Source organism: Panulirus ornatus, chromosome 20 (genome assembly GCF_036320965.1).
Source record: "Panulirus ornatus isolate Po-2019 chromosome 20, ASM3632096v1, whole genome shotgun sequence".
NCBI lineage: Eukaryota > Metazoa > Arthropoda > Malacostraca > Decapoda > Palinuridae > Panulirus > Panulirus ornatus.
Window position 1 is genome coordinate 1,547,807 of NC_092243.1, and position 27,194 is coordinate 1,575,000.

General features: G+C 42.9%; 1 long non-coding RNA gene and 6 other non-coding genes across 7 annotated transcripts in view; 3 read left to right on the forward strand and 4 right to left on the reverse strand.

Moving 5' to 3' along the window:
• Window positions 1–27,194, forward strand: part of LOC139755768 (uncharacterized) — a 189,266-nt gene that overhangs the window by 129,843 nt on the left and 32,229 nt on the right. The window lies entirely within an intron of this gene.
• TRNAI-AAU (transfer RNA isoleucine (anticodon AAU)) lies at window positions 907–980 on the reverse strand. Its single transcript has one exon. It is a non-coding gene; the product is annotated as a tRNA-Ile (tRNA).
• Window positions 1,379–1,452, forward strand: TRNAI-AAU (transfer RNA isoleucine (anticodon AAU)). Its single transcript has one exon. It is a non-coding gene; the product is annotated as a tRNA-Ile (tRNA).
• On the reverse strand, window positions 3,278–3,351 carry TRNAI-AAU (transfer RNA isoleucine (anticodon AAU)). The gene has a single exon. It is a non-coding gene; the product is annotated as a tRNA-Ile (tRNA).
• TRNAI-AAU (transfer RNA isoleucine (anticodon AAU)) lies at window positions 7,817–7,890 on the reverse strand. Its single transcript has one exon. It is a non-coding gene; the product is annotated as a tRNA-Ile (tRNA).
• TRNAI-AAU (transfer RNA isoleucine (anticodon AAU)) lies at window positions 10,824–10,897 on the reverse strand. The gene has a single exon. It is a non-coding gene; the product is annotated as a tRNA-Ile (tRNA).
• Window positions 14,198–14,279, forward strand: TRNAS-GCU (transfer RNA serine (anticodon GCU)). The gene has a single exon. It is a non-coding gene; the product is annotated as a tRNA-Ser (tRNA).

The window sequence follows — 27,194 nt, forward strand, 5'->3', positions numbered from 1 at the left end:
TGATTGACTGTAACAGATTTCATAGGAAGGACGTCAGGCAACTGTGGCCGTGGAAAGGGTCAAGTTTGCTGACAACCAGCGGAGGCTGAGACTTGACTTTACAACATGAAGGATGGGACTTAAAGTTACCCTCGAGATATAGGTAGAAATGAAAAGGTGCAACTTAGCCAGATAAGTCGTGATACATTACGCTGCTAACTTGTTTGATCACAATTCCCAGTGAGGGAGCAAGTATGGAGACAATATGGCAACATTTCCTCACAACTCTGGTTTCTGGACGTCATTGTTGGTCACAGATAGTTCCAAAGTTGACTAATTATTCATCAGAGACACGGCTTCTCAGGTAGAGGCCGGAGACCTGCATTAATGCGTGGCCATCACCACTAGCTGCGGACACCTTACATACAGGCTGCGTATATCTCATTACTACAAGGATGTTTCAGGCTGTCAAGCTTAAGAAAAGCTGTTAAGTTCAGATCATAATATCCAGGAGTCGTACCATGGAGCTCAATAGACGTACCTCGTGCTCAAGGGTCGTAACGTCGAGCTCAAGGGTCGTACCGTCGTACTCAAGGGTCGTACCGTCGTGCTCAAGGGTCGTACCGTCGTGCTCAAGCGTCGTACCGTCGAACTCAAGGGTCGCACCGTCGTGTTCAAGGAGCTACACAATGACTGTGGAAGCTTGACTGGGACAGAGACCAGTCAGTGCCTGGGTAGGGCCGTCTGCCCACTGTGGGCGTGACACGTTTGGCCAGACCTCAGCCTCAGGCAGACGAGCGCTCCACCTCCCTCACTTATCAGTCAAGTGACGTACAAATCTACCTTCACAATAGATCGCAGAATATCTAGGGCAACCAATAACTATTTCCATAGATTAAGGAAGAATAAAAGACAAAAGTGTTACATTGGCCCGTAAGGGGATCGAACCCTCGACATCCGCGTTATTAGCACGGCGCTCTAACCAACTGAGCTAACAGGCCGGTGAAGAAGCTTTGGATCTAAGTTAGGAAAAAATTGTACTTTTCTTCATTTCATTTTCCATCACTCTTGGATCACTTGAAATAGTAACACACACACACACACACACACACACACACACACACACACACACACACATCCGGTGCAGTGACTAGCCAATCTTACCATAATTCAAGCATGGGCTACCCCAGGTTCAAATGCTGGACGCGGCAGTCAGCCCTAGCCATTCATCCTGTCTTTGAGATGGTCGATACATGGATACTTGGCTTAAGCTGTTTTGTGAGTGTATTTGTCTTTCTGTGTCTATGTCTACCTATCTTTCTGGCTGTCTGTTAGTATGTCAAGTGATCCAAGAGCGATTGAAAAGTTTTCTTTAACTTAGATCCGAACCCTCTTCACCGGCCTGTTAGCTCAGTTGGTTAGAGCGCCGTGCTAATAACGCGGATGTCGAGGGTTCGATCCCCTTACGGGCCAATGTAATACTTTTGTCTTTTATACTTCCTTAATCTATGGAAATAGTTATTGGTTGCCCTAGATATTCTGCGATCTATTTGTGATGGTAGATTTGTAGGTTACTAGACTGATAAGTGATAGAGGTGGAGCGCACGTCTCCCAGAGGCTGAGGTCTGGCCAAACATGTCACGCCCACAGTGGGCAGACGGTCCTGCCCAGGCACTAATTGGTCTCTATCCCAGTCAAGCTTCCACAGTCATTGTGTAGCTCCTTGAGCACGACGGTACGACCCTTGAGTACGACGGTACTGCCCTTGAGTAGGATGGCACGACCCTTAAGTACGACGGTACCACTTCTGAGCACGGTGGTGTAACCCCAGAAGACAACGTTACGACCTTTGAGTACGACAATGTTACCGTAGAGAATGATGGTATGACCTATGATAACGATTGAGCGACCTCTGAGTATGATGGCTGACCTTTAACTTGACCATTAAGGGTCAGTACAAAGACCACGTCTTTATAACCAAGGATTCCACCATCTTTCTCAAATGATTAATTCCATAGGGAATCGTGCAATCAAACAAACCACTTCATATCTTCATAATTTCTATTAAAAAGATTTTGAAAAAGTCGTAAAGTGACAGCGTAGACAGAATGGAGATGAAAAAAATTCGTTCACACTGAAAAAGCTGAACATGTGAACAATTAAACCAATTAAGAATGTAAACTACATATGGAGAAGTGGATTGATTCAGAAGTGTGGTGAGACTGGTGTGTTTGAGTGGTAGACTGTCTTTTGTTGAGCTGAGTGAAGGAGAGACGCGGAAGACAAGGGAAAGAAGGGAAGACGAACGTAAAGAAATCTTAAAAGGAAATGTTGATCAGAGTGAATTACTCATGTATGACAAGCCGAGCTGCGCCGATTACTTTTATAGCAAGGTATCTTGTAGGACTGGAAGAGGATGCTACGGGAGGCTAAAACAGCAAGACTAAAACTTGTGTGGATCACAACTCTAAAACTGGATGACATCGGATTTCAGAGACGTGTATATATATATATATATATATATATATATATATATATATATATATATATATATATATATATATATATATATATACATATATATATAGCACAACTTGGCTAGGTTAGGACACAAGTTTTGATACATTATGCTGCTAACTTGGTAGATCAGAATCCCTAACGAAGAGGAAATATTGTAGACGATACAGCAACTAATTGACACAAGTTTGAATATTACCGAGCAACATTGATGGTCAAGGATAGTGCCAGAGATGACTGACTGGGTGTTCGTCTGTGACACGACTCCTCCGTCAGGCAGAGCCCAGAGACCTGCTGTAATGTGTGGCAACCACCACAACCTACTGACACGTGGCACCTACAGGCTGCGCATAATCCGTTGTCAAGACATAGTTTTAAATTGTCAGGCTAGAAAACTATAAGTTCAGACTTTTATACCCAAGGGGAGTAAAGTCGTGCTCAGAGGTCATCCCATCGCACCCAAGGGTCGTGCCATCGTGCTCAAGGGTCGTACCGTCGTGCTCAAGGGTCGCACCGTCGTGCTCAAGGGTCGTACCGTCGTGTTCAAGAAGCTACACAATTACTGTGGAAGCTTGACTGGGACAGAGACCAGTCAGTGCCTGGGTAGGGCCGTCTGCCCACTGTGGGCGTGACACGTTTGACCAGATTTCAGCCCCTAAAGGGACGAGCGAAATTTATCAGTCGATGGACTGTAATTCTAACTTGAGAAAGAGATGATAGAAGATCTGAAGCAATTCTAGCCATGCTCATAGATTAGATATGATAGATGAAAATGATACATTGGCCCGTAAGGGGATCGAACCCTCGACATCCGCGTTATTAGCACGGCGCTCTAACCAACTGAGCTAACAGGCCGCTAAGGGATTGTGATATGTACGTACGAATTTCAAACGTTTTGTATTTCATTTCAAATTGTTCACGGTTCTTATGAATAGCTAACACACACACACACACACACACACACACACACGTGTGGCGTGGTGGTGGGAGGTTCAGTCCTGGGTATGATGCCGGACGCGTCAGTCTGCCCACAGGCAATCCAGGCAGTTCTCTCTCCTTTTTAGGTGGTCGATAAAATGGTACTTGCCTTATGCATGTGTGTGTGTTTGCCTGTCTCTCTCTGTCTGTCTTACTGTCTGTCTATTCATAAGAATCATGAACAATTGAAAAGGAAATGATAACTGTGACGCTTCTCGAAACATCTCGTTGGCCTGTTAGCTCATTTGGTTAGAGCGCCGTGCTAATAACGCGAATTTCGAGGGTTCGATCCCTTACGAAACAGTGTAGTATTTTCATCCACCATCCTTAATCTATGGGTATTGGTAATGGTTGCTTTAGATAACTGATAGTCTATTTCTTAAGTTAGAATTGCAGGTCACTTGACTGATAAGTGAGGGAGGTAGGGCGCTCGTCTGCCAGAGGCTGTGGTCTGGCCAAACGTGTCACGCCCACAGTGGGCAGACGGCCCTACCCAGGCACTGACTGGTCTCTGTCCCAGTCAAGCTTCCACAGTCATTGTGTAGCTCCTTGGGCACGACGGTATGACCCTTGAACACGACGGAACGACTCTTGAGTACGATGGCACAGTTCTTGAGCACGACTGTACGACCCTTGAGCACGACGGTACGACCTTGGGTATAACGGTCTGAACTTAAGTTTTTTCTTTTAAGCTTGACAAATTGCAACTATTTCTTGACAGTGGAGTGCACGCAGCCGGTGGGAAAACATGACGGTACAACCTTTAAAGACGACGGTATAAATTTTGAGCACGATGGTACATGATGGCCTGGCCTTTCGTTTGGTTCTTACGGGTCTATTCAAAGGCTAAGCCATCATATACAAGGGTCATAACATTGTTCTCAATATATTGTGGCTAAATACAACAGTGTCATAGCAAGTTGTTATTCCAAATTTGTATCATTTCTGTGATAGTGTGAAGTAGTCATACAGTGACAGCGTACCCAGAGTGAAGTAGATGTGGTAAGTCAAAAATTTCCGCTCAGAGCAAATGGCTGAATATGTGACAGTTAGATTCATTAGCAATGTAGACTACACACGAAGACGTGGATTATGTTAGAGGTGTTTGGTGTCGACTGGTGTGTTTGACTGGTAGATTATCTTCTGGTGAGCTGAGTGGAGGAGAGACGAGGAGCAAAAGGATAAGGAGAGAAGAAATTGTGGTTAAGGGTAAAGGAGCATTCATTTATGAGCAGCCGAGCTGTGCGGATCAAGTTTCTCACAAGCCATCTTGCATGACTGGAAAAGGATGCCACGGGAGACTAGACCACCAAGACTGGAAGCTGTTGGATTAAAACCTTGAAAATAGATTGAAACCAATTGTTCATCAGTGACCCGGATGCTCAGGTATAAGAATAGCGACCTGCTGCACCGCTTGGCCATCACCACTTCTTACTGATACCTTATTTTCAGGCTGGTTATATTCCATGACGACGTATGTCGCTTGATCGCTACAATCATTATATAAATCAACGATAATGTTGACGTCAAAGAAAAAAAACTCCCGCTGAAACAAACTCAATTTCCGTATATAAGAATAGTAATCATAAGTAAGCGTGGACCCAGCCCCTCTCTGAGCCCATGCTTCTAGACACAGCAATCTACATTCAGTTTTCTCATAACTCCGTCAGTGAATAATTTCTAAACCAAAGTTGTTGGCTCTCTCTCTCTCTCTCTCTCTCTCTCTCTCTCTCTCTCTCTCTCTCTCTCTCTCTCTCTCTCTCTCTCTCTCTCTCTCTCTCTCCATATATATTCCTTACAGTTTTATGGAAGATAAGTGTTGCTCAGGTTTTTATTGTTTTTTTTTCCTATCTTCTCTGTTCCATAACCCTTACGTCACATAAAATCCTTCTCTGAGAATAACCCAGAAATCGGATTTGTAAGAAAATGGAAATGTCAGATATGTATTATTGACGTGAACAAACAGGATCACTTGTGGCATTCTATCATTCCACTTCTTATCTGGGTTTTTTTTTCTTACCCACAGTCTATTTTTTATTTCAGAAGATAAACAATACACGTCACGTAGGACTTGTGTCGTCTGTGGGTTTCCTTACCAGTAAGAAATTTTCAACTGAAATCCGATTGAGAGCTTTAGTAAGAAACGTGTACGATTTCAGACGAAGCCATCGTCCGCCTTAGTACGCATTCATTTCATAGAACAGATTCATCAGCACGAACGCATCCACCCACCTGAACGCATCTATCTGTTCGACTCCATCCATCCATCCATCCATCCATCCGCTTCATTGCGCCCATCATTCTGAACCTAGCCGTCTCCTCAAGCACATTCATCTTCTGGATCGCATGCAACATTTTCATCATCGTCCAGAATTTATGTTGTATTTATCATGATAGAATGAACGTTCCAACTACGTCAACCACGTCAACCACGTCAATGGTAAAATCTTTGATAAAAATTCAGGGTTTTGAATTTCGCTCAGCTTCCATACCTTGCTTGATTGCTTGTCCATACGTGAGTACCGACGAACTGAGCACAGTCAGTCTTGCAACAAAACATAGTTAAAGACGATAGGACGTTATTCAGAAGAAATACGTGATAAAAAGTCTTAAAGATGTTAGCATCATTGTGTTTTATAAATATCATTGGTGAACCTTAAAAGTGTTTTGCATTTAGTCAAACTCAGCGAGGCTCATTACCATGCCACACTGAACGATGCACCTTATTTTCTTGTTTTTCTTACACATGTCATCCTGTGTTTCTCGTCAGCTGGTAATTATTCCATTCTCTTTGGGTTCATTGTGCGGCAGCTTCAACTGTCACACTGATTTTCTAACTTGAACTGCAGCGAGTGCTCGTAGACGACTGACAATTACTTCGTCAACAACTTTAAGACATGGAAGGAAAAGGCAGTTCTATTATGTGCACATTTACATGACGAAAGAAAAATATCTAAAAGAAAAATCCTCAACGAGATAAAAAATGAGACTGTTCTTGATGAATAATGTTCTACACTAGTGAGAAAATGTTCGTAAATTGAATTTGCATGTATTAACTTTCTTGAATCTGGTAAGAATAATATTTTGAGCTGCTGCTGGTGACTGTTTTGTTTTCAGAAGAGCATACAAGGCGAGTGCCCCTCACTCTCACGGCCATACAAGGCGAGTGCCCCTCACTCTCACGGGCATACAAGGCGAGTGCCCCTCACTCTCACGGCCATACGTTATATCTGTGAACTTTGGCAATATTAGTAAATCCTGTCAGAAAAAGACGAAAGTCAATTTTGTAAAACTTCGTATTTCTTTTTTCATATCTAATAAAGTTTTGCTGACACGTTTTCCGTTTCCACACTAGATTCTACGTTTATGATACTTTGATACTTTGGTTCTGATGATTTTTATCATGCCTCTCTGGAGAGTCAGATGACCATCATATAATGTGCTGGATTATTAACATTATTATCATCATAAATGTTATCATTATTATTATTATCATCAATATCGTCATTATCATCACTATTATACTTCATAGTAGTTGTTATAGTGTTAGTATTACAACTGTCATAACTATTATCATTAATATCGGTATTATTCATTTCTCATCTTCAAAATTAAAGAAGTCGAATTACAAACTGTTTCTGACAAAATAGAAATTACAATAATTATGAAAAAAAAAGAATTCCAGCCAGAAATAAAGACATAACTGTCTCGTTCTGACGTAGTCAACATGTTTGATGTGTGGCAACTCTGCCAACGTCCGGCTCTCCTAGATTACACTTGAAAATTTTTGTGGTTAGATGAAAGCGAGACATTTCCTCATGAATATGTAGCTATACAACGTGGTATATCGTTCAGACATTAATATTGCACATCCAAGGATTTAAGGAAGGGATTTGTATCTAAAGAACAACAATTTCTATATTGATATAGCTTCTGAAATAGGCAAGATTGGATGTCTAGAGACGTCACTCTCATGCAGGATTGTTAAGAAATGAGTTCAACTTGTCAAGCACTGAACAGCTATGCTATGTTCAGACCATCATATCCAGAGGTCGTACCGTCGTGCTCAAGGGTTGTACCGTCGTGCCCAAGAAGCTACACAATGACTGTGGAAGCTTGACTGGGACAGAGACCAGTCAGTGCCCGGGCAGGACCGTCTGCCCACTGTGGGCGTGACACGTTTGACCAGACCTCAGCCTCTGGGAGACGAGCGCTCCACCTCCCTCACTTATCAGTCAGGTGACCTACTGTTCTACCTTATCAGGAAGACGATAAACAATTTAAAGGAATCGTGTAATTACGGTAATTGATCAAACATGTATGAGAGATGAAAATACCTCATTGGCCCGTAAGGGGATCGAACCCTCGACATCCGCGTTATTAGCACGGCGCTCTAACCAACTGAGCTAACAGGCCGATGAACGAGATTAAAGTGTAAAAGGAGACAAATGATAAATCTATCATTTCATTTATGATCGTTCATTTTTATACAAGTTGACGATTACATTTGCTCAGGTTATTGTCTCCATCTGATGATGTGGATTGATTTAGAAGAGTGTTGGGGTAGACTGGTGTGTTGACTGGTAAACTGTCACCCAGTGAGCTGAATGAAGGAGAGACGAGGAAGATAAGAATGAGCAGGAACGACATGAATGAGTCGTCACGTGGTGAGGGGATCAGGCTGAATGTGAAGCAGTGGTCGGAAGCTGTGCTGCTCAGAATAATCCTTACGCAGGATCATCTTGCTTAGCTCGAAGACGGTGCTGGAAGGTATTAGACAAGCGAGGATGGAAGTCGTGCGAACGAAAACCTTAAAAATGGATTACAACCGGATCTGAGAAATTGAACGACAGTCGTCCTCGATAAAGTTAAAGGTCAAGGTCATCCTCGTCAGGATGAAGCAAACGCTGAGGCTCGAATTTACAGTATGGAGGACGAGGATGTGGGCTGCCTTTGAGATATGGAAGAAAATAATGATAAGATGCAGTTTTGACCAGTCACTACAGGAGGTCTGGACACACGTTGCGATAGCTTGAGCTGCTAACTTGGCCGATCACAATCCCTAGTGTCAAGGTCAGGGACACAGCTCAGGTGGTCACCGGGCGTCGAGGATGGTCAAGGTCGGGGACATGGCGTAATTCCTGGCCTCCAGCACTACCTACCGACAACCTCCCTGATGCGTATGTGTGGCAAAACACAATGTTAGGATTGCGTATATACCACGACTGTCATGCTGCTTGGTAACTGTGGTCGTGATATTATGCAGCTAAATTCTTGACATAAAGGAAGAAAAGTTTTCTCAGTAGCGAAACAAAGTCGATTTGCATACAGAGTAATGATGGGTAGGAGCCGACCCTCACCCTCGACGCCACGCTGGTTCTGACCTAACAACTTACTCCCAGTTTTCTCAACTTGCCAAGTCAGGTTTATTACTTGCAACACAACGACTGCATTAAGTTACCTTACTAAGTTCCACAAACCTTTGTTATATTACAATGTAACTGTTCAGAGATCAAATTGATTTAGCGAGATTATTCCTAATCGACAAAAAGCTATGCACTTAAAATGACTAACTCACTTCTCGTATTTGATCATGTTCAGTGATCTGAATTTCTCGTGACTCTGTAGCTGATTCATACTTTATATGTTGACTGATATTCCACCTTCAACTGGTCTATGTTTTTACTTATGTGTGTGTGTACAGTGCTCGTAGAAGACTGACTGATTCATCAATAGCTTTTAGATACGAAAAGTGAAATCAACTCCACAATGCACTTTCATAACACAAGAAAAATATGCAAAAGCAAAAAATTCATCAAAAAAGATACGTGTGAAAAATATACTTTTGACGGAGAAGAATTCTGAGTATTGCATGTATTTTTTTCAAACTAAATTTGCATGATTTTACATCACTGAATCTGTCAAGAATGATAACTGGTCCTGCTACTGATGCCATCTGGTTTACTTATTATTTATCAAAAAAGGAATATGTAAGAGAGATAACCTTCAGCCACGTTAAGCCAAATCATTTCTATGACATTTGACGAAATTCGAAAAGGGTAACAAAGTTAAACCGAAATCAAAATGGTAAAACTTCGCATTGTGATTTTTTTTCACAATTGATTACAGTTTGTTGACAGTATTTCTTTTGTCAGTTATATATACTTCTTTTTCATTTATCAGATACGTTTTTCATTATCTTTAACTTGCCTCTCTGGTATAAGCGAGAGAGGGGATTTGGCTGTGTCCAATTAAACTCTAGATTATCATTATTATTCGTTCATATTTTGAAGAATCGTTTGGATTGAAAAAATGATATCGGAATGCAGATTCACTGACATTTCTGATATGGTGGAATTCATAACATTTAAGCAAAAATCTTTACCTAAGACAGATGATAAAAACTCCTCTGTGTTGCTTCGTCGTCATTCAGAACTGTGGTTTGTATGGCTATGATAACACATCAAACGTCTCGATGTCTTAGATTATGCTCAAGCTTCCCTGTCGACGATTCACGTAAGAACAGAAATATAAATTCATCCAGGTACCTTTGTAGTATTCAGTTACCTAATTTACCTTTATAATGGGAATTATAAAAACAATCAAGCACTTATTTGATGTATCCAACGTCTGAAAGAAGATATTGATACTAAATAACAACAATTTCTGCGTTTCAATGGCTTTTGAAATTAATTCAGAGATAACAGGACTTCAAGATACACCAACTTTATGCAACATCGTCAAGGAATAAGTTCTGTACGTCATGTTTAAAACACTTACGTTAAATTCATACCATCATACCTAAGGGTCGTACCATCGTGCTCAAAAGTCGTAACATTGTGTTCAAGGGTTATACCTTTGTCCTCAATGGCTGCATCATCGTGCTCAATGGTCGTACCGTAGTGCTCAAGGGTCGTACCCTCGTGCTCAAGGGTCGTACCGTCGTGCTCAAGGGTCGCACCGTCGTGCTCAAGGGTCGCACCGTCGTGCTCAAGGGTCGTACCGTTGTGCTCAAGGGCCGTACCGTAGTGCTCAAGAGCCGTACCGTCGTGCTCAAGGGTCGCACCGTCGTGCTCAAGGGTCGTACCGTCGTGTTCAAGTAGCTACACAATGACTGTGGAAGCTTGACTGGGACAGAGACCAGTCAGTGCCTGGGTAGGGCCGTCTGCCCACTGTGGGCGTGACACGTTTGACCAGACCTCAGCCTCTGGCAGACGAGCGCTCCACCTCCCTCATCCATCACTCAGGTGACCTTAGATTCTCCCTCATCCCGAAGAGATAAAGTCATTGAAAAAGACCATTAGGTATGAGAGTTGACCAAACATGTATAAGAGATGAAAATACCACACTGGCCCGTAAGGGGATCGAACCCTCGACATCCGCGTTATTAGCACGGCGCTCTAACCAACTGAGCTAACAGGCCGTTGGCATATTGTGGATAATTTCTTTTAACATCATAAGTTTGTCGTTCCATTTTCAATTGTTCACAGTTTTCATGAAGAAGTAACACACACACACACACACACACACACACACACACACACACACACACACACACTCCCTCCCCATGCAATTACACAGATAATTACACTCGGACACACACACTTGTTTAATCGATGAATACATCGGCCTGTTAGCCCAGTTGGTTAGAGCGCCGTGCTAATAACGCAAATGTCGAGGGTTCGATCCCGTTATGGGCCAGTGAAGTAATTTGTTAAACAGATGGCGCCTCCCCATACAGCACAAATGGCAGGTTACACACACTCATTGTAGTATATATGTGTATATATATATATATATATATATATATCATACTTGGTCGCTGTCCATTGATATATATATATTTTTTTTTTTTTTTTTTTTTTTTTTTTTTTTTATACTTTGTCGCTGTCTCCCGCGTATGCGAGGTAGCGCAAGGAAACAGACGAAAGAAATGGCCCAACCCCCCCCCCCATACACATGTACATACACACGTCCACACACGCAAATATACATACCTACACAGCTTTCCATGGTTTACCCCAGACGCTTCACATGCCTTGATTCACTCCACTGACAGCACGTCAACCCCTGTATACCACATCACTCCAATTCACTCTATTCCTTGCCCTCCTTTCACCCTCCTGCATGTTCAGGCCCCGATCACACAAAATCTTTTTCACTCCATCTTTCCACCTCCAATTTGGTCTCCCTCTTCTCCTCGTTCCCTCCACCTCCGACACATATATCCTCTTGGTCAATCTTTCCTCACTCATTCTCTCCATGTGCCCAAACCATTTCAAAACACCCTCTTCTGCTCTCTCAACCACGCTCTTTTTATTTCCACACATCTCTCTTACCCTTACGTTACTTACTCGATCAAACCACCTCACACCACACATTGTCCTCAAACATCTCATTTCCAGCACATCCATCCTCCTGCGCACAACTCTATCCATAGCCCATGCCTCGCAACCATACAACATTGTTGGAACCACTATTCCTTCAAACATACCCATTTTTGCTTTCCGAGATAATGTTCTCGACTTCCACACATTTTTCAAGGCTCCCAAAATTTTCGCCCCCTCCCCCACCCTATGATCCACTTCCGCTTCCATGGTTCCATCCGCTGACAGATCCACTCCCAGATATCTAAAACACTTCACTTCCTCCAGTTTTTCTCCATTCAAACTCACCTCCCAATTGACTTGACCCTCAACCCTACTGTACCTAATAACCTTGCTCTTATTCACATTTACTCTTAACTTTCTTCTTCCACACACTTTACCAAACTCAGTCACCAGCTTCTGCAGTTTCTCACATGAATCAGCCACCAGCGCTGTATCATCAGCGAACAACAACTGACTCACTTCCCAAGCTCTCTCATCCCCAACAGACTTCATACTTGCCCCTCTTTCCAGGACTCTTGCATTTACCTCCCTAACAACCCCATCCATAAACAAATTAAACAACCATGGAGACATCACACACCCCTGCCGCAAACCTACATTCACTGAGAACCAATCACTTTCCTCTCTTCCTACACGTACACATGCCTTACATCCTCGATAAAAACTTTTCACTGCTTCTAACAACTTGCCTCCCACACCATATATTCTTAATACCTTCCACAGAGCATCTCTATCAACTCTATCATATGCCTTCTCCAGATCCATAAATGCTACATACAAATCCATTTGCTTTTCTAAGTATTTCTCACATACATTCTTCAAAGCAAACACCTGATCCACACATCCTCTACCATATATATATATATATATATATATATATATATATATATATATATATATATATATATATATCCTCTGCTTGGGAGGCTGAACAGACAGTGTAAGACGTGAGTGTGTGTGTGTGTGTGTGTTGTAAGTATAATACCAGTTGTTTCTACGGACATTGCCTGCCACAGGTATAGTGCCGGTTGTTCTATGTAAGGTAAGGGTTGTTCTATCTACGGTGCCGGCTGTTCCAGGTAGGGAGCCGGTTGTTTGATGCGAGGTACCAGTAGTTCTAGGTATGGTGCCGGTTATTGTAAACACCTGAGTGTTGTATCGTCACTAAACTTAAGGACTTTCTCAGTTGATCTTTCCTCTAGATAACTGATAATGATCGGAGATAAAATGAGGCTAGGAATCGAACTTTGTTGTATATATAACAACTGATACGTTAAGGAGGAAAATACATGCTTCACTGTAGCTCCTTAGGTGCTTGCAGATAGAATGTTTGCAGGAAGCGATAAAGCTATAGGAAGGAAGGAAACTTCACTGCTTTGCTATTTGAGAAAAGAAGAAAGTGTCATAACGGTCCATCCTCGTGTAGTTTGTCTCCACACACAAATTATGGGAATTTAAAGATATCAAGAAATGTATCGGTTCTCTGTATATCGGCAACAGTAAAGGATTCCAGTCAATAATCAGTGAAAAATTCTCCTTAAATCTCGAATTTTTCATCGCTTATCACAAATCTTTATACTCAAGACCTCACCGACCACACACGCTCCTGGGAAACGAATATAAAGTAAATATAATATTTTCGCTCGTAAAGGTCACTATTCACACTACCTTACAACAACAACAACAACAACAACACTATAACAAATAGATGGCTAACTGCGTAAAGTAGCGAGTAACTGTGTTGTTAGCTACAGAGGTATAAAAGGTGGTATCATCTCACTGGCTCGTAAGGGGATCGAACCCTCGACATCCGCGTTATCAGTACGGCGCTCTAACCAACTGAGCTCACAGCCCGATGACCATCTGGGAGATAAGAGGAAATAAGATATGCGTTTATCATTTTGCGTTTATCATTTTGCGTTTACCATTTTGCGTTTATCATTTTGCGTTTATCATTTTGCGTTTATCATTTTCCGTTTATCATTTTGCGTTTATCATTTTGTGTTTATCACTTTGCGTTTATCATTTCGTTTTGCATCGTTCATGATTCTTATGAAGTGACATATTTTCTTTATACATCTTCACCCTTTTATAAGTTCCACACACAAGCTTGCGCTGTTCTGTGGTTAATGCACACACACACACACACACACACACACACACACACACACACACATGTAGACATGTTTAACGCAGAAAACACAGAAATTTAAGAAGTTATACATATAACATGTTCAAGAGATGGGGCCTCACGAGCGTAGAACTTCCTCCCCGAATATCATAACTCACGTACAAACTGTTGCACAAACACAACAAACACAGACATACACAGAGACGAGGTGGCCGAGTGGTTAAGGCGTTGGACTGCTAATCCAATAGGGTCTCCCTGCGTGGGTTCGAATCCCATCCTCGTCGAGAGCTATTTTAAGCAGGTAGGTGGAGGCAGGCAACCACCCACCTACTAGTGAGGAACACGCTTGAGTGTTGTGAAGGTAAGTGATGGGGGCACATTGAACCAACATTGCAGTGGCTGTCATGTTCCTCTTCTTGGCCCACACTGTTGTCTCTTTTTTCTACTTCACATGAACGTGAGTTGCTGGGATTCAGTCCATTCGTACGGACAAATTCATCCCTCACATAAAACTCGACGAAATGTAACTCACACGACGCTTTAGCCTTACCTAATGGCAAAATCTCGACATAGGAAACGAAAGTTCAAAAGACTGGGAACCATTTGTACTAATAGGTAACTACACACATACACACACACACACCGTGGTGTAGTGGTATAGCGTTACTGACTATGAGTTAGCACGGCGCCATGAGATCTGTCCACCGTGGGTTCGAATCCTGGGTGCGGCAATCGACCCATAGCTAATCCCAGCTTATGATCCTCACTTTTGAGGCTGATCCATAAATACCTGGCTTAGTCTGGTGTGTGTTCTGGTATGTGTGTGTGTGTGTGTGGGTGTGTGTGTGTGTATGTGTGTGTGTGTGTGTGTTACTGTTCTGCTTGAAATTGCACCTTGAGGTTGTATCATCGGATCAGTCTCGTCAAAGAACTTCTCTCTCTAAAGGACTCCATCCTTTCCTCGCTACTTGATTGGGGCGCAACCTTAAAGCTGCAGGAACTCCTGGATAAAGGATACTGTCGCTTACTTTCTCTCTCTCTCTCTCTCTCTCTCTCTCTCTCTCTCATCCAGTAACAATCACACGTTTCCATTATATTCTCGTATGATTTACAGTTCCCTCCACTGTGGCGAGGGGGGATTGTCGGCGGCCAGCAGCTGGGCCAGGCACGGTGCGTGGTTTGGTAAATACCTCAGTAAGTGGCACTGCCGACGCCAGCGGCATCTGTTATCGATCTTGTGGGGTCATCACCCCACCTGGACCTCGTCTGGCTTATGTAAGAACATTAAACAACGTCTAGGTTTTCTGTACATCGGCAACAGTAATGTGACTCCCGTCAATAATCTGTAAATAGATCTGACTAAATCTCTTGTTTTCATCGTTAATCAGAAAACATTTTTACCAAAGACCTCACCGGCCACGCACGCTCCTGGGAAACGAATATAGACCAGAGAAATATACAAATATTTCCTCCTGTCAGGGCCAGTACTAACACTGTTCTACAATAAAAACTTCTCAAGAAGAAAAAACTTTTTTAACAAAGGTGTATTTTGCATTTGTTGAGACAATTTCCAGGGAAGTAATCTGTTTGTTCCAGCAAATAAAACAGACAAGAGAGGTGTTGGGGGAGTGTATGAGTGTAGAGGTGGATTGATGAAGGGTACTGATGCTGAGATAAGGTGATGATGGAGAGGTGAGGAAATGATGAAGAGGTGAGGGGACGACGGTTCTGGAGAGGTAATAGGGTGCTGATGGAGATAGAAAGGGTGGCGTTGGAGAGATGGGGGTCATTCATGAGAGATGATGGGGTGCTGTTTGAGGGGCGAGGGGGTAGCGTTGTGATGGAAAGATGATGATGGGGTTAGTACTAGGTCGGTGATGGAGTGCTTGATTATGAGAGGTGAAGGGGTGGCGTTGGAGAGATGATAGAGCGATGCTTGGGTGACGAGGAATGTCACTCGGAAAAAAAAAATGAATCCTTTCCATCCACCTTAAACTTATCTAGATCCTTAAAGAGACCATTTACTCAACATTCTTACGGCACATTTACCTTGTATGTCACTTTCAAGAAGCAATACAGGAATATCTCTCCCTGTCGGGAGTGGGTAGGGAACTGATAAGAAACATCAGCGAGGTGAGACGCTCTGGAGCCACCGAGGTTCGACCTACTTCTTGAGTAATCACAGAAGAAAAGATGAAAAGATTTTAGCTTTCGCCGAAGAAGATGAGTCCACAAGGTAAATGCGAACTGGTGAGAAAAATCCAAAAGTTGGAATGAAAATTGTTCGTACTGCTGCTCTTCTTTTATTCCGATTCCGAGCAGGACTGTGTGGGCGCCCCTCACGCCAGCCTTCTGTACCGTCCTGGGCCGGGCGGGAGAAGCCCCTGCACCGCTACAGCTGCCGACTCCCTCACACCAGCCCTCTGTACCGGTCACTGCCCCACGCTCAAATTTCAAGAAGTACATTAATGAAGTTCATCCTACCAACACTTTAAGGAAAATATATCTTTAGAAGTTGACGAATCGAACTGAAGGATGAGGAAAAGACGTGTCTTCTTTCCTGCTTATCGTTCGCCAGCGTCGTGCTTGAGGCTCACACGTCACACACGGTATCCCAACCAGCAGCTGAGGGGGAAGCGACCACTGTGAATACAAACTCAACTGGAAAACTTTTCTCGATATTCAGTTTGACGAAAGAGGCAAGTGACACGGATGGAAGGAAGGAAAGACACACACACACACACACACACACACACACACACACCTACCAGTAGTGAGTCTTGAACCACGACTAAGAAAAAGAATTAGGTAAGAAAGATAAGACAGGATACACTGAGGTCAATTTTGTGAGATATAATAAGACATATATGAAACCAGAGAGAGAGCCAGAAAGAAAGCAGAAGAAGAGCTAGAATGAAAGACGGCAGCAGAAAAGTGACCACAATGGATTAATGGCACTTGGTATTAAAACAACCTAGTAATTCAGTGAACTCCTTTTAAACCTTCGGTGACTCGGAACCTGTGAACGGCAGATCCTTTACCGCCATTCCAACTGTCTCTTAACCTCCCATAATAATCACACAAGCAGACTTTTTCCTCAGCAAGTGACGGGTAATTCTGATCAACTCGTCTGAAGCTGTGAGTCACTTCATCTCCAGAGCTGAATTCGATCGTTTACAAGAATGAACACAAATTCCCAACTATTTCTTTCTTGTTGAAGTGTATTTTGTTTATGACAACAGCAGGCACGAAGGAAACTTGTAAAAGACGAAGTTGCACGTAAAGCAAAATATTGTGAAGATGTTTTGAAACGTGTGGTCTGCGTGGGTCTGTGTACGTTCGAAACCTGGTCACAGCCTCTATACTACATATATATATATATATATATATATATATATATATATATATATATATATATATATATATATACATGAAGAGAGAGAGAAAGAGAGAGAGAGAGAGAGAGAGAGAGAGAGAGAGAGAGAGAGAGAGAGAGAGAGCGTTCATGAGATGGACTTCATTACGGTATTCTCTGGCCCTTGCGTCTCAGTTGACATAAGAAAATAATACAAATACAGTTTGAGATGCAATCAACTTCAGTCTATACGACGTAAAGAATTCTATAACAGAGAATAACTTTCTGATAAGACAAGAGGCAGTATGTTGACTCCGCTTATTCAGAGTTATCTATTAACAATTTCCACCGAAATCTTTAACTTGTGCTATGAAATATACAAAGTATTTGATGGGTTTCTGGTGTCAAGCATCTACAGTAAAATGAAATTATATTGTGAAAACTTTTTAAGATCATTTTCAGATTCTGATTTATGTAGCAACTGTTTGTAGTAAGTCCGTCTATAAAAGTTTCAGAGTTTGTATCGATAAAAAATAATCCTTTTAATTTTATCAAAAGGTAGAAGTTAACTCAGACAGTCATATACTTTAATGGATGACTTGTATACTACTTACAAAGCAGTTGACGTTTTTTCGTTCCTTGTTAACATCCATCTTGATTGATTAAGCAAATAAGAAATTTTCGAAATCTAAATGAAAGTAATCTCACAAAAAATTAGACGTCATTGTATTAAATGTGTAAATAAAACTGGTGAGGTGCAACAGGTGAGCTTCCAACACTATACTGTACATCTGGGAAGAGAGACAAGAAGATAACTGGAATCAGATGTGGAGAAATGTACATTATGTCCTGTGAAGAAAGAGAAAAAAGAGAGTGAATGAAATAGGAAAGAAGAAAATGGGAACGATGAGAAAAGATTTGTTTATAGAATGCGTAGAGAGTAAAGAAAAATACATATTGCTGTATATATACGCACCAAGAAGGAGGTAGACCGCTGGAGTGAAAGTTCGGGGCCTGAACATGCAGGAGGGTGTGAGGCGTGCAAATAAGGAGCGATATAGCATGAGCTGAATCAGGGCATATAAAGTAGTCGGAGGAACTATTGGAAGGTCTGCGGGGCCTGGTTGTGGAGAGTGAGCTCTGGTTCATACACGACAGTTAGATAGTGGATGTGAGCCCTATCCTTGTCTGCTCGTAGAGCATCTTCACTAAAGCAGGAAATGGCGAAAACACACATACACACACACACACACACACACACACACACTTATACATATATATATATATATATATATATATATATATATATATATATATATATATAGTCGTGTATACGACTAGAAGAGTGGAGTGATGAAAAACACGACTAAGTAATGAACCGTATGGTTTTTAGCGTTTCACTACGTGAGCTTCCTCAGAAAGAATAACAGGAAAAAATCCAAAAACACCCCTTATACATACACCATAGGTCGTCCGGGTCCTCGTCCAGTACCCTCTCCCCTGATTGGCTGTCCGAACCATCCTCTCTTGCCGACTGGTTGCTGGTCCTAAGCTCCTCCCCCTTAGCGTTATGTCACGATCCTTGTTCCTGCTGCCTAGGCTAACGTGAGGAATCCATCCCGATGATTGTCAGTTTGTAAGAAATTATTTACACTACTTCAGTTGATTTTCTGTTCCTCTTTCCTATACCGGTGTGTACGATCTCTGCCTCTTTGCCGTTTTTGGAAGATGCCCATACTACACCTCTACTACGAGTGAATTGCAAGTTCTCTGTGCTCATACGTCCGTTCCGTATTCATTAATCCGTGTGTGTAGGTCACTACCTGATTCCCCGAAATACCAACCCTCACATCCGCTACACGGGATTTGGTCAATTATTCCACCCTCAATATTCTCTTAGTTTCTCCCTTGCTTGACGATGTCTCCGATCCTTGCTCCTGCAGTGTTAGCTACGTTTACGCCCATTTTTAACACAGTGACCTCATGGTTTCTTCTGTCTCTAACATTAATTCTATAATCTTCGGACAGAAAAACATTCATCTTTCACTCTCAGACTTTTACACTTTACTCCCAAGCCTCGCTTCTGCCAACAGCTCCCTCCGGCTTCATCAATAGACATCAAACACCCAAGAGGACGTGACAACCCTTTGTCTTACCCAATCCTCTCCTCACACCATCCTCACCTCACAACATCCTCACCTCATACCATCTTTACCTCGCACCACTCATCCGTCCTACATCTGTCATGCTGTAGGCTCTGCTCTGTGGTAACACCCTTCCCCAACCTCCGGCAGCTGTCCTAAGCTTCAGAAATTTCCGGCTCACTTCAACTATTACTCCAGTCAACTCTCTTGTATGTTGTTTTACCAAGTCTCTTTTTCCCTCAAATATTTTCCTTATGGTTATTTTCGCAAAAATACATGAACCATACAACAACTACCTCTAACACATGAACCATACGACCACTGTCCCTAACACATGAACCATACGACCACTGTCCTTAACAAATCCTTCTCATATCAGTCTTATATTTCCAGATAAAGTCCTTGTAATCCAGTCAGCCTCTACAAGATCTGCCGTTGATTAAATTTGGAGAGGAAGTTCTGTGTATTACAGGCGCTTGCAGAGGATAACACCAGTCTATCTGAGGAGGAAGGAAAGATTCAATATCTGGGGATGACATATGCAATACGATGAGTTGGGCAGACGGCAGAGAAATCCTCTCATGTGATGTGTGCAATCCCGGGGACAGACGGTGAGGATGGACGTTATGAATAAAGAGAAAGGTGTAAAGTATGATTAAGGTGATGATAAAAATGGGTTTGATAAAGAGAGGATGAAAGGCGCGTGGTATAAGTCTTCGTAATCAAAACGTATCTTGATTCTGTGCTGCAGTTCATTTAGTATGTATATATCGTTTCCTGTCTTTATATTGATTTTGTCCTTCAAATATTAGTTTTGAGAACTAGAGAAGTTTAAGAACAGCTTAAAGCAAAAATTACATAATTTGAAATCTCTCTGTTATCATACAATTCGTTTCCCTTTCCACTGGACGGATTAAGAGCACACACGTAGTAGTCACCTTTCGTCGTGATCAATTTTGCAGAGGTGAGGTTCCCAGACTTGGAGGCCAATAAAGGACAAGGACGCCCACTTCCCCTGAGGTGAACTTGCTTCCAGATGACTGACGTAAAATACTGAAAAACGAAAAAATATGAACACTGGAAGGACTGAGATGTATGGAGCAAACTTTCACCAAAATAGAAAAAACAATGTATGGGAAAATATTTCTTAGTGTAGAAAATCACAAAACGTACAGTGGCGAGATGATAACCCTAGTGTGTTATAAATAGACTTTTTGCAGAAATTCTTTAGAGAAAGTATAAGAAATGTCTAACGTAATTGCAGCTTTTGTTGGAAACATTAGATTACCCAGCGATCAATCGCGGCTCAGCGTCTCAGTGACACATGCATCTTTAAGACACCCCAGAGCAGCAAGTGCGTTACTGATGCTTTCAGACGACCAGTTCAAGTTTCACTAACAGCTATTTTTGATGCATGATTAATCCATGATCTAGGGTAGAGAAGCATCTGGCTGGGGTACAGGGAAGCAGGTTCTAGCATACAGGAGCATCAGGAGTGAGAACAGGAGCGTCAGGCTGGGGTACAAGAGCGGCAAACTGCGGTACATAAGCGTCAGCCTGTAATACAGGAGCATCAGACTGGGGTACAGGAACATCAGACTGGGATACGGAAGCTACAGGCTGTTCGTTATTCAGGGTAAGACTAATCCCTTCGTAGGAACTGCCTCATGTGCGTGACGTCACACATTTGGCAGCTCCAACCCAAGGAGTACGAATGAACACGCTCTTCAGTTGGTGTGTCTCAAGGATTCCCCTGACTGATAGCATATCGTATCCTATAACTGCACCATCGATAATCCTGATGTTAACCAGAGGAACCCTAGGGTCTCGATCATTAACCGCTAAAGTCACGAAAACATTTTTGGGCTAATCTTCCCCCCACGCCTTCCCCCCAGCCTTCCCGAGTGCTTTCCTCCCTCCTGCCGCAGGTTCTTGCCCAACATAAGGTAACGGTTCCTCGACTCCCTTACTGTCACTTTTCCCAAGCGTCCGATTATTCCAGCACAAAATTGTCACATAGTTTTGTGTCTCTTTACTAAAACCATCATCCACGATGGAAGGAAAAGGTAGGTTCACCTCACAGTTGACAGAGATGCCATCTAGTTGGCTGGGCCCAATACAAGATCCAACTAATTGGCTGACCTCAAACAAGACGGTGCATCGCTTTGGTACGATGGCTTGGACTCTGACCTGACTGACCCTTAAAGGTCAAGTCAGTGACCAGGCCAGCATACCCGAGGGTCATACGGCCATGATAACGACCTAAACAATAGTGGTCATGACAGGAGAAACTCTTGACGAGGAACTTTAAGAGAATCTTCCGTCCCCACCCGTAACTGGCGCCTGTTTCTGGAACCTGTTAACAAAGAGATAAACGGCGAAGTGAACCTTAATAGTCTTGCTAAGTGAATAGAAGAACTGATATTGTACAGTATACTCAATAGCAGTAGAGTATAATATGGTAAGGTGTAACATATCACCATATTGTTCAGTGTGATGTATGATATAGACGATGATATAATCTTTAGATATAAAGTGCTTTAAGAAACTTCTCTGCCTTTTCTCATTCTGCCACACACCTCACTCACCTCGCCCACGTTGCCACATCTTGAATAAATGATGAATTATTTACTCTAACGGTCCTCTCCATCTATTATTCATCCACCCATCTCGTATATTCCAGGTATTCTCCTTTAGCGCGTACAGTATTTTCTTTACCCCCTCCTCCAGTATTCAACACTCTCTCTCTCTCTCTCTCTCTCTCTCTCTCTCTCTCTCTCTCTCTCTCTCTCTCTCTCTCTCTCTCTTTCTCATCACCGCCTCCATCTCGATAGCACCTCGAAGCCTCCTGCATCAAGGACCATCATCATCATCAGGAAGGACCTTCCTCCCTCCCTCCCTCCCTCCCTCCCTCACCGTAAGCACCTCACCACACCGCCCGTCAGTTGTGCTCCGCTTCTTAACTTTAACCCAAATTATCTTTCCATCTTCAAGATCCTCGTCTGGCTTGAGGCGGGTATCACCAGACACTGTGGGTCCTGCGTCCCCAAACACTGTCACCTCTCCATCACCAGACACTCTGGGTCCTCCGCTCCCAGACTCTGTGGGTTCCCATCTACAGATACTCCGGGCCATCTGTCTCAGTTACTGTGGACCCTACTCCCCCCAGACACTGTGGGTCCTCCACCCCAGACACTGTGAGTTCTTTACCCCAGACACTGTGGGTCCTTCACCCCAGACACTGTGGGTCCTTCACCCCAGATACCATAAATCCCACACCCCAGATTCTGTAGATGCTACACCCTAGACACTGTTGGCTGTCCACCTCAGACACCATAAGGTCTTGCGTTCCCAGACACTGGGGGTCCTCCATCCCCAGACAACAGCCAATGATTCCGCTGAAGAAGCCAAGCCAAAGTTTGTCACGCCAAGTTTGTGAGTCGCTCGGGGAGTTTGTAACATTAGAGAAGGCGGGGAGCTAGCGAGGCATGGGGAGACATGAAGAAGGCAGGGAGTGGGTAGATGGGGAGACAATAGTAAAGGGAGAGAGTGAAAGATGGGTAAACAGGAAGGGGAAGGGAATTAGGATAGAGGGTAAAAAGATGAGTAAGAAGCAAGGATGGAGAGACAGAAAAAGTCATGAGGGTACGGGATGGTAAGGCAAGAGGAAGACAAGGATCTGGGATGGGGACACAGAAGGATGGGGACACTGGGAAGACAAGAGGACATAATAACTTCTCCCGAGGCTGCCTGGACCTCACCATTAATTCTCCGACGATATCTGCAAGATTATGCTCATGAGCTTAATTGGAAACTGGTCCGGGATCAAACATATATATATATATATATATATATATATATATATATATATATATATATATATATATATATATATATATATATATATATATACTGTATGTTTTTTTAATCATCTAGCTAGTTTTATTCTTTTCAGATGGTTATATTACCATTAACTTATTACTTTACACAACTGTCTGAGGTAACATGTAATTTTTTTTAATTGCTGAGACGGCTTGGGCAACTGAGGCCCCAGTCAAAGCTTAGCCAAGGTAACCATCCATCGACCAACCCCTTCGTGCGGAGGAACAGCTACATTTGTGAAGTTAATGTGTAATATTCTTATCATTCTGTTCCATAGTAGTCGACGTGGTGAGGGCAAAATGAAACGCATTCTCTTTGAAATCTGAGAAAAAATTGAGAGAAGAGAGAAAAAGAGGTGGGGGAAGGAGGGGGAGAGTATGAAATGTAGACAAAAATAGACCAGCCAAACGCAGGGAATATCCTCCTGGTAAAGTACATTACAAACCTTTTTCACTTGGTACATTAATATCATCAGTTTCTTAAATCTACAGTTGTAACCTACTTGTGGAATGATAACAAAAGTTTTCACTTTTTCACTGTCTGGAAGTCTACTTTTGTTGATGATTTGTCGGCCGAGGTTCTCTCAATATCTTATCTTCACGATCAGAAGAGAACTTTTCATTTTTCCTTCATGTAGAAATCACATGTCGGTTGAGGCCAAGAACTAGATCACGTACGTAGGACAGCGGTGACATACACATTGTTAAGAGCACGTGATAAACAAGAGAGCCTATATCACGTGCATGATGGAGCAGCAGTGACACACGACAGTTCAAAGACTCCCCCAACCATCATCCATCTTTGTATCTATAAAAATAATGCATCAAATTATGACGATATTCTGACCTCATCCACCTACTCAAGCCGCCATCTCGGGCTGATATGACTCTCCGGATGGAACAAATTGTATTTCTCCTGCCCTACAAAGATAATGGAAGTTCTGAGGCTCCGCTAACCTGCTTAGGGAAGTGGGCTGTAGCATAGGAAGCCAACGTCTGCGTCAGGCGGGCTGCCTAAGGTTCAGAAATACCACGCAAACTTTCACGACGGATCTTGCGCAGCGTCTGGCCGGAGCTGGAGAGGTCATTGCTCTGAAAGCTTCTTATATCTCTCTCCGGTGAACGAAAAAGGCTCACCCTCAGTGTTCAGTCGCCCTTCAAGGCAGACCCCTCACAGGATCCATCACACACCGTGCCTCGTCTACACTTCCATAATCTCCATCATCATCATCACCTCCCTCCCTCCCTCCCTTCCTCCCTCCTTCCTCACCCTTACCGTGTCACAGCTTCCATCCACCTATCTGTACTCCTTAGCCTCCTCTTCCATTCGTTCATTTCTACATTCTCTCTCTCATTATTCCTGTTTTCATTCTTCCCATGCATCCTTACCACAGCAAATCTCTCTTCTTAACTTTTTCTACCATTCATTAATCTCTCTCTCTCTCTCTCTCTCTCTCTCTCTCTCTCTCTCTCTCTCTCTCTCTCTCTCTCTCTCTCTCTCTCTCTCTCTCTGTATTTGCCAAAGGTATCGCAAAAAAAATAATCCTCTTATTTTTTGTGTTTGATGTTATTCACTAGTGTATGGCCAAAGAAGCTTCTCTCCCACATGTAAGATCTCGTCTGGACTGTACCGTTCCCCCCGCCACACCTCGCCACACACTCATATAATATATTTCTTTTCCAGTTTTTTGCCTGGAAACGCCATCATTCATCACTAGTTTTTGTCCGCGTGACCAGCGGCTCGAACGAGTGTGTGTCCTCTTAAAAAATATCCCCATCACATATATTGAAGGATCTCAGGATGGTGTCAGTTTCATGATGGGTCGAGATTGATCTCTGAAGTGTAGCTAAAGAAACTCGTACAGGAGATGAGTTGTGCACTGTAGCGTCTATATCTCTTACACCTAATGAATGGCCAAGTTGTCTGTGGACGATGTCAAGACGTTTGATACACAGGAGTTACGTCTTCTCAAGTGATGACGCTCAACAGCCGACAGATGTTCCTCCTTCATTAATGAACAGCAACGTCGCACACCTTCACAAAGTCGTAAATGGAGTCACAAAAACCAAACCAACGCCTAGCATCACTAGACCGTCAGAACTGGAGAAACATAAGATAGAACTTTCAATTTGAAGTTCGTTCACTGAAGGAAGATACTGAGAAACATACGCTCGAAAAAGAGGTGCAAAAGATAAGATGCAAACTATATCAGCTGCATTTCTTCGTCAGCCTAAGTTTATTTCAGGCAGGAATGAAATGAGGTCCTTATCTTGGAAGGGCGAACCGAGCACTTTGATGCCTCGAGAGAATGAGTTACAACAAAGGTATGTTGAGGAGAGATACTGTATATACACACCAACCTGTCCACAACCTCAACATGCATGTACACAAGTACAAACATGCACAGAAATACACATGAGCGTACTCACTAACACGTGCCACTACATACACACACACACACACACACACACACACACACACACAGACACACACACACACACACCCTGCACACTCAGAACATCAAAGCACCTGACGCCGTTCTACCACAAAATCACTGCCCTATTGCCGTACATCCTTATTGAAGAGAGTCTGATGAAAATGTTATCCATTGTCATAACTCCATTGAAATAGTTTCTTTCTGAGAAAGAAAATCCATCAGTCCTTCCGGCCACACTTGTGGAAACATAAATCAAAAAGCTCGTACTCTTGCCTTATGCGACATGTAAAAAAAAAATGGGGTCGCGTCACAATGAAAACTTGTCTCTTTGGGAGAACTTCAGTGTATTCTGAACGTTTTGAAGTAGTTCCTCTGCAACCTGGGGTTGTAACGTCTTATCGTCAGTTATGTTCCTCTTCTGGTTAACACACTTGGGAACGTCACCCGGCCACCCACGATTGGCAGACACTCTGGCCTTAAGTTCGCCAGCATGAGACAATCAAAGGTATGATATCATGAATAACCATTACCTTACCTTACCTTACCTTACCTTACCTTACCACCCTGCCGAAGGAGTCCCTTCTGTATTCTGTAGGATTCCTGCATCTCTCAGGGAGCCGATTTTGTGCGTGTGTGTCTATATTGAGAGAGTGCGGGGTAATTGCATCGTGGGCAAGAAGGATTTGAGATATTGTGAATGGTTTGTTTAGTGTTGTACGGGTGCATTATGCCCAGAGCGTAGACGAGAAGGTGTAACGCGCATGTGCCTAGGGAGTGTGATTTTAGCTGCGTATATGCCTGGGCTGGGAGGGTGAGTATTTAGTAATCATCTGGTCATATTGATGTACATATGTTTTACTGGTGTTTTGTGTGTGTTGGGGATGGAGGGGTGTCAGGAGTAAAGGCTACTGAGGTGTGAAGGAAGGGTAAGACTCTTATCTCTATTCGGAGACTGAAGGTGACTTGTGGAGTGGTCGGGTCGGAATGGGTAGGGCTTTGTACTGCTGGAAAAAACTAAGCGCTGACCATTTTGAGATGGGATTATATTGGCTGGATCTTTGTTTCGCTGTTAAGGTGCTGAGTGCTCGTGGTTGCTGGGCAGCGAGTGATTGTTGCGGGAACTCTGTTTTGTGAGGTTAGCAGCTTTGTTATATTCGATTCTGACAAGGTGGTAAACCAGCCAATTGCGACGAAATTTTGGGTGGAGTGAATACAACGTTTGTTGAGGATACTAAAGGATTCTTTATCTTTTTCTTCAGATCTGATAACGGGCATTTGTATCGATTCTGAGCGAAAACCTCATTACATGGTGGCTGGAGGGGGAGAACACGTACTTCATCCATGGAGGAGCAAGTAAGGTCACCATTAAACCATAACATAG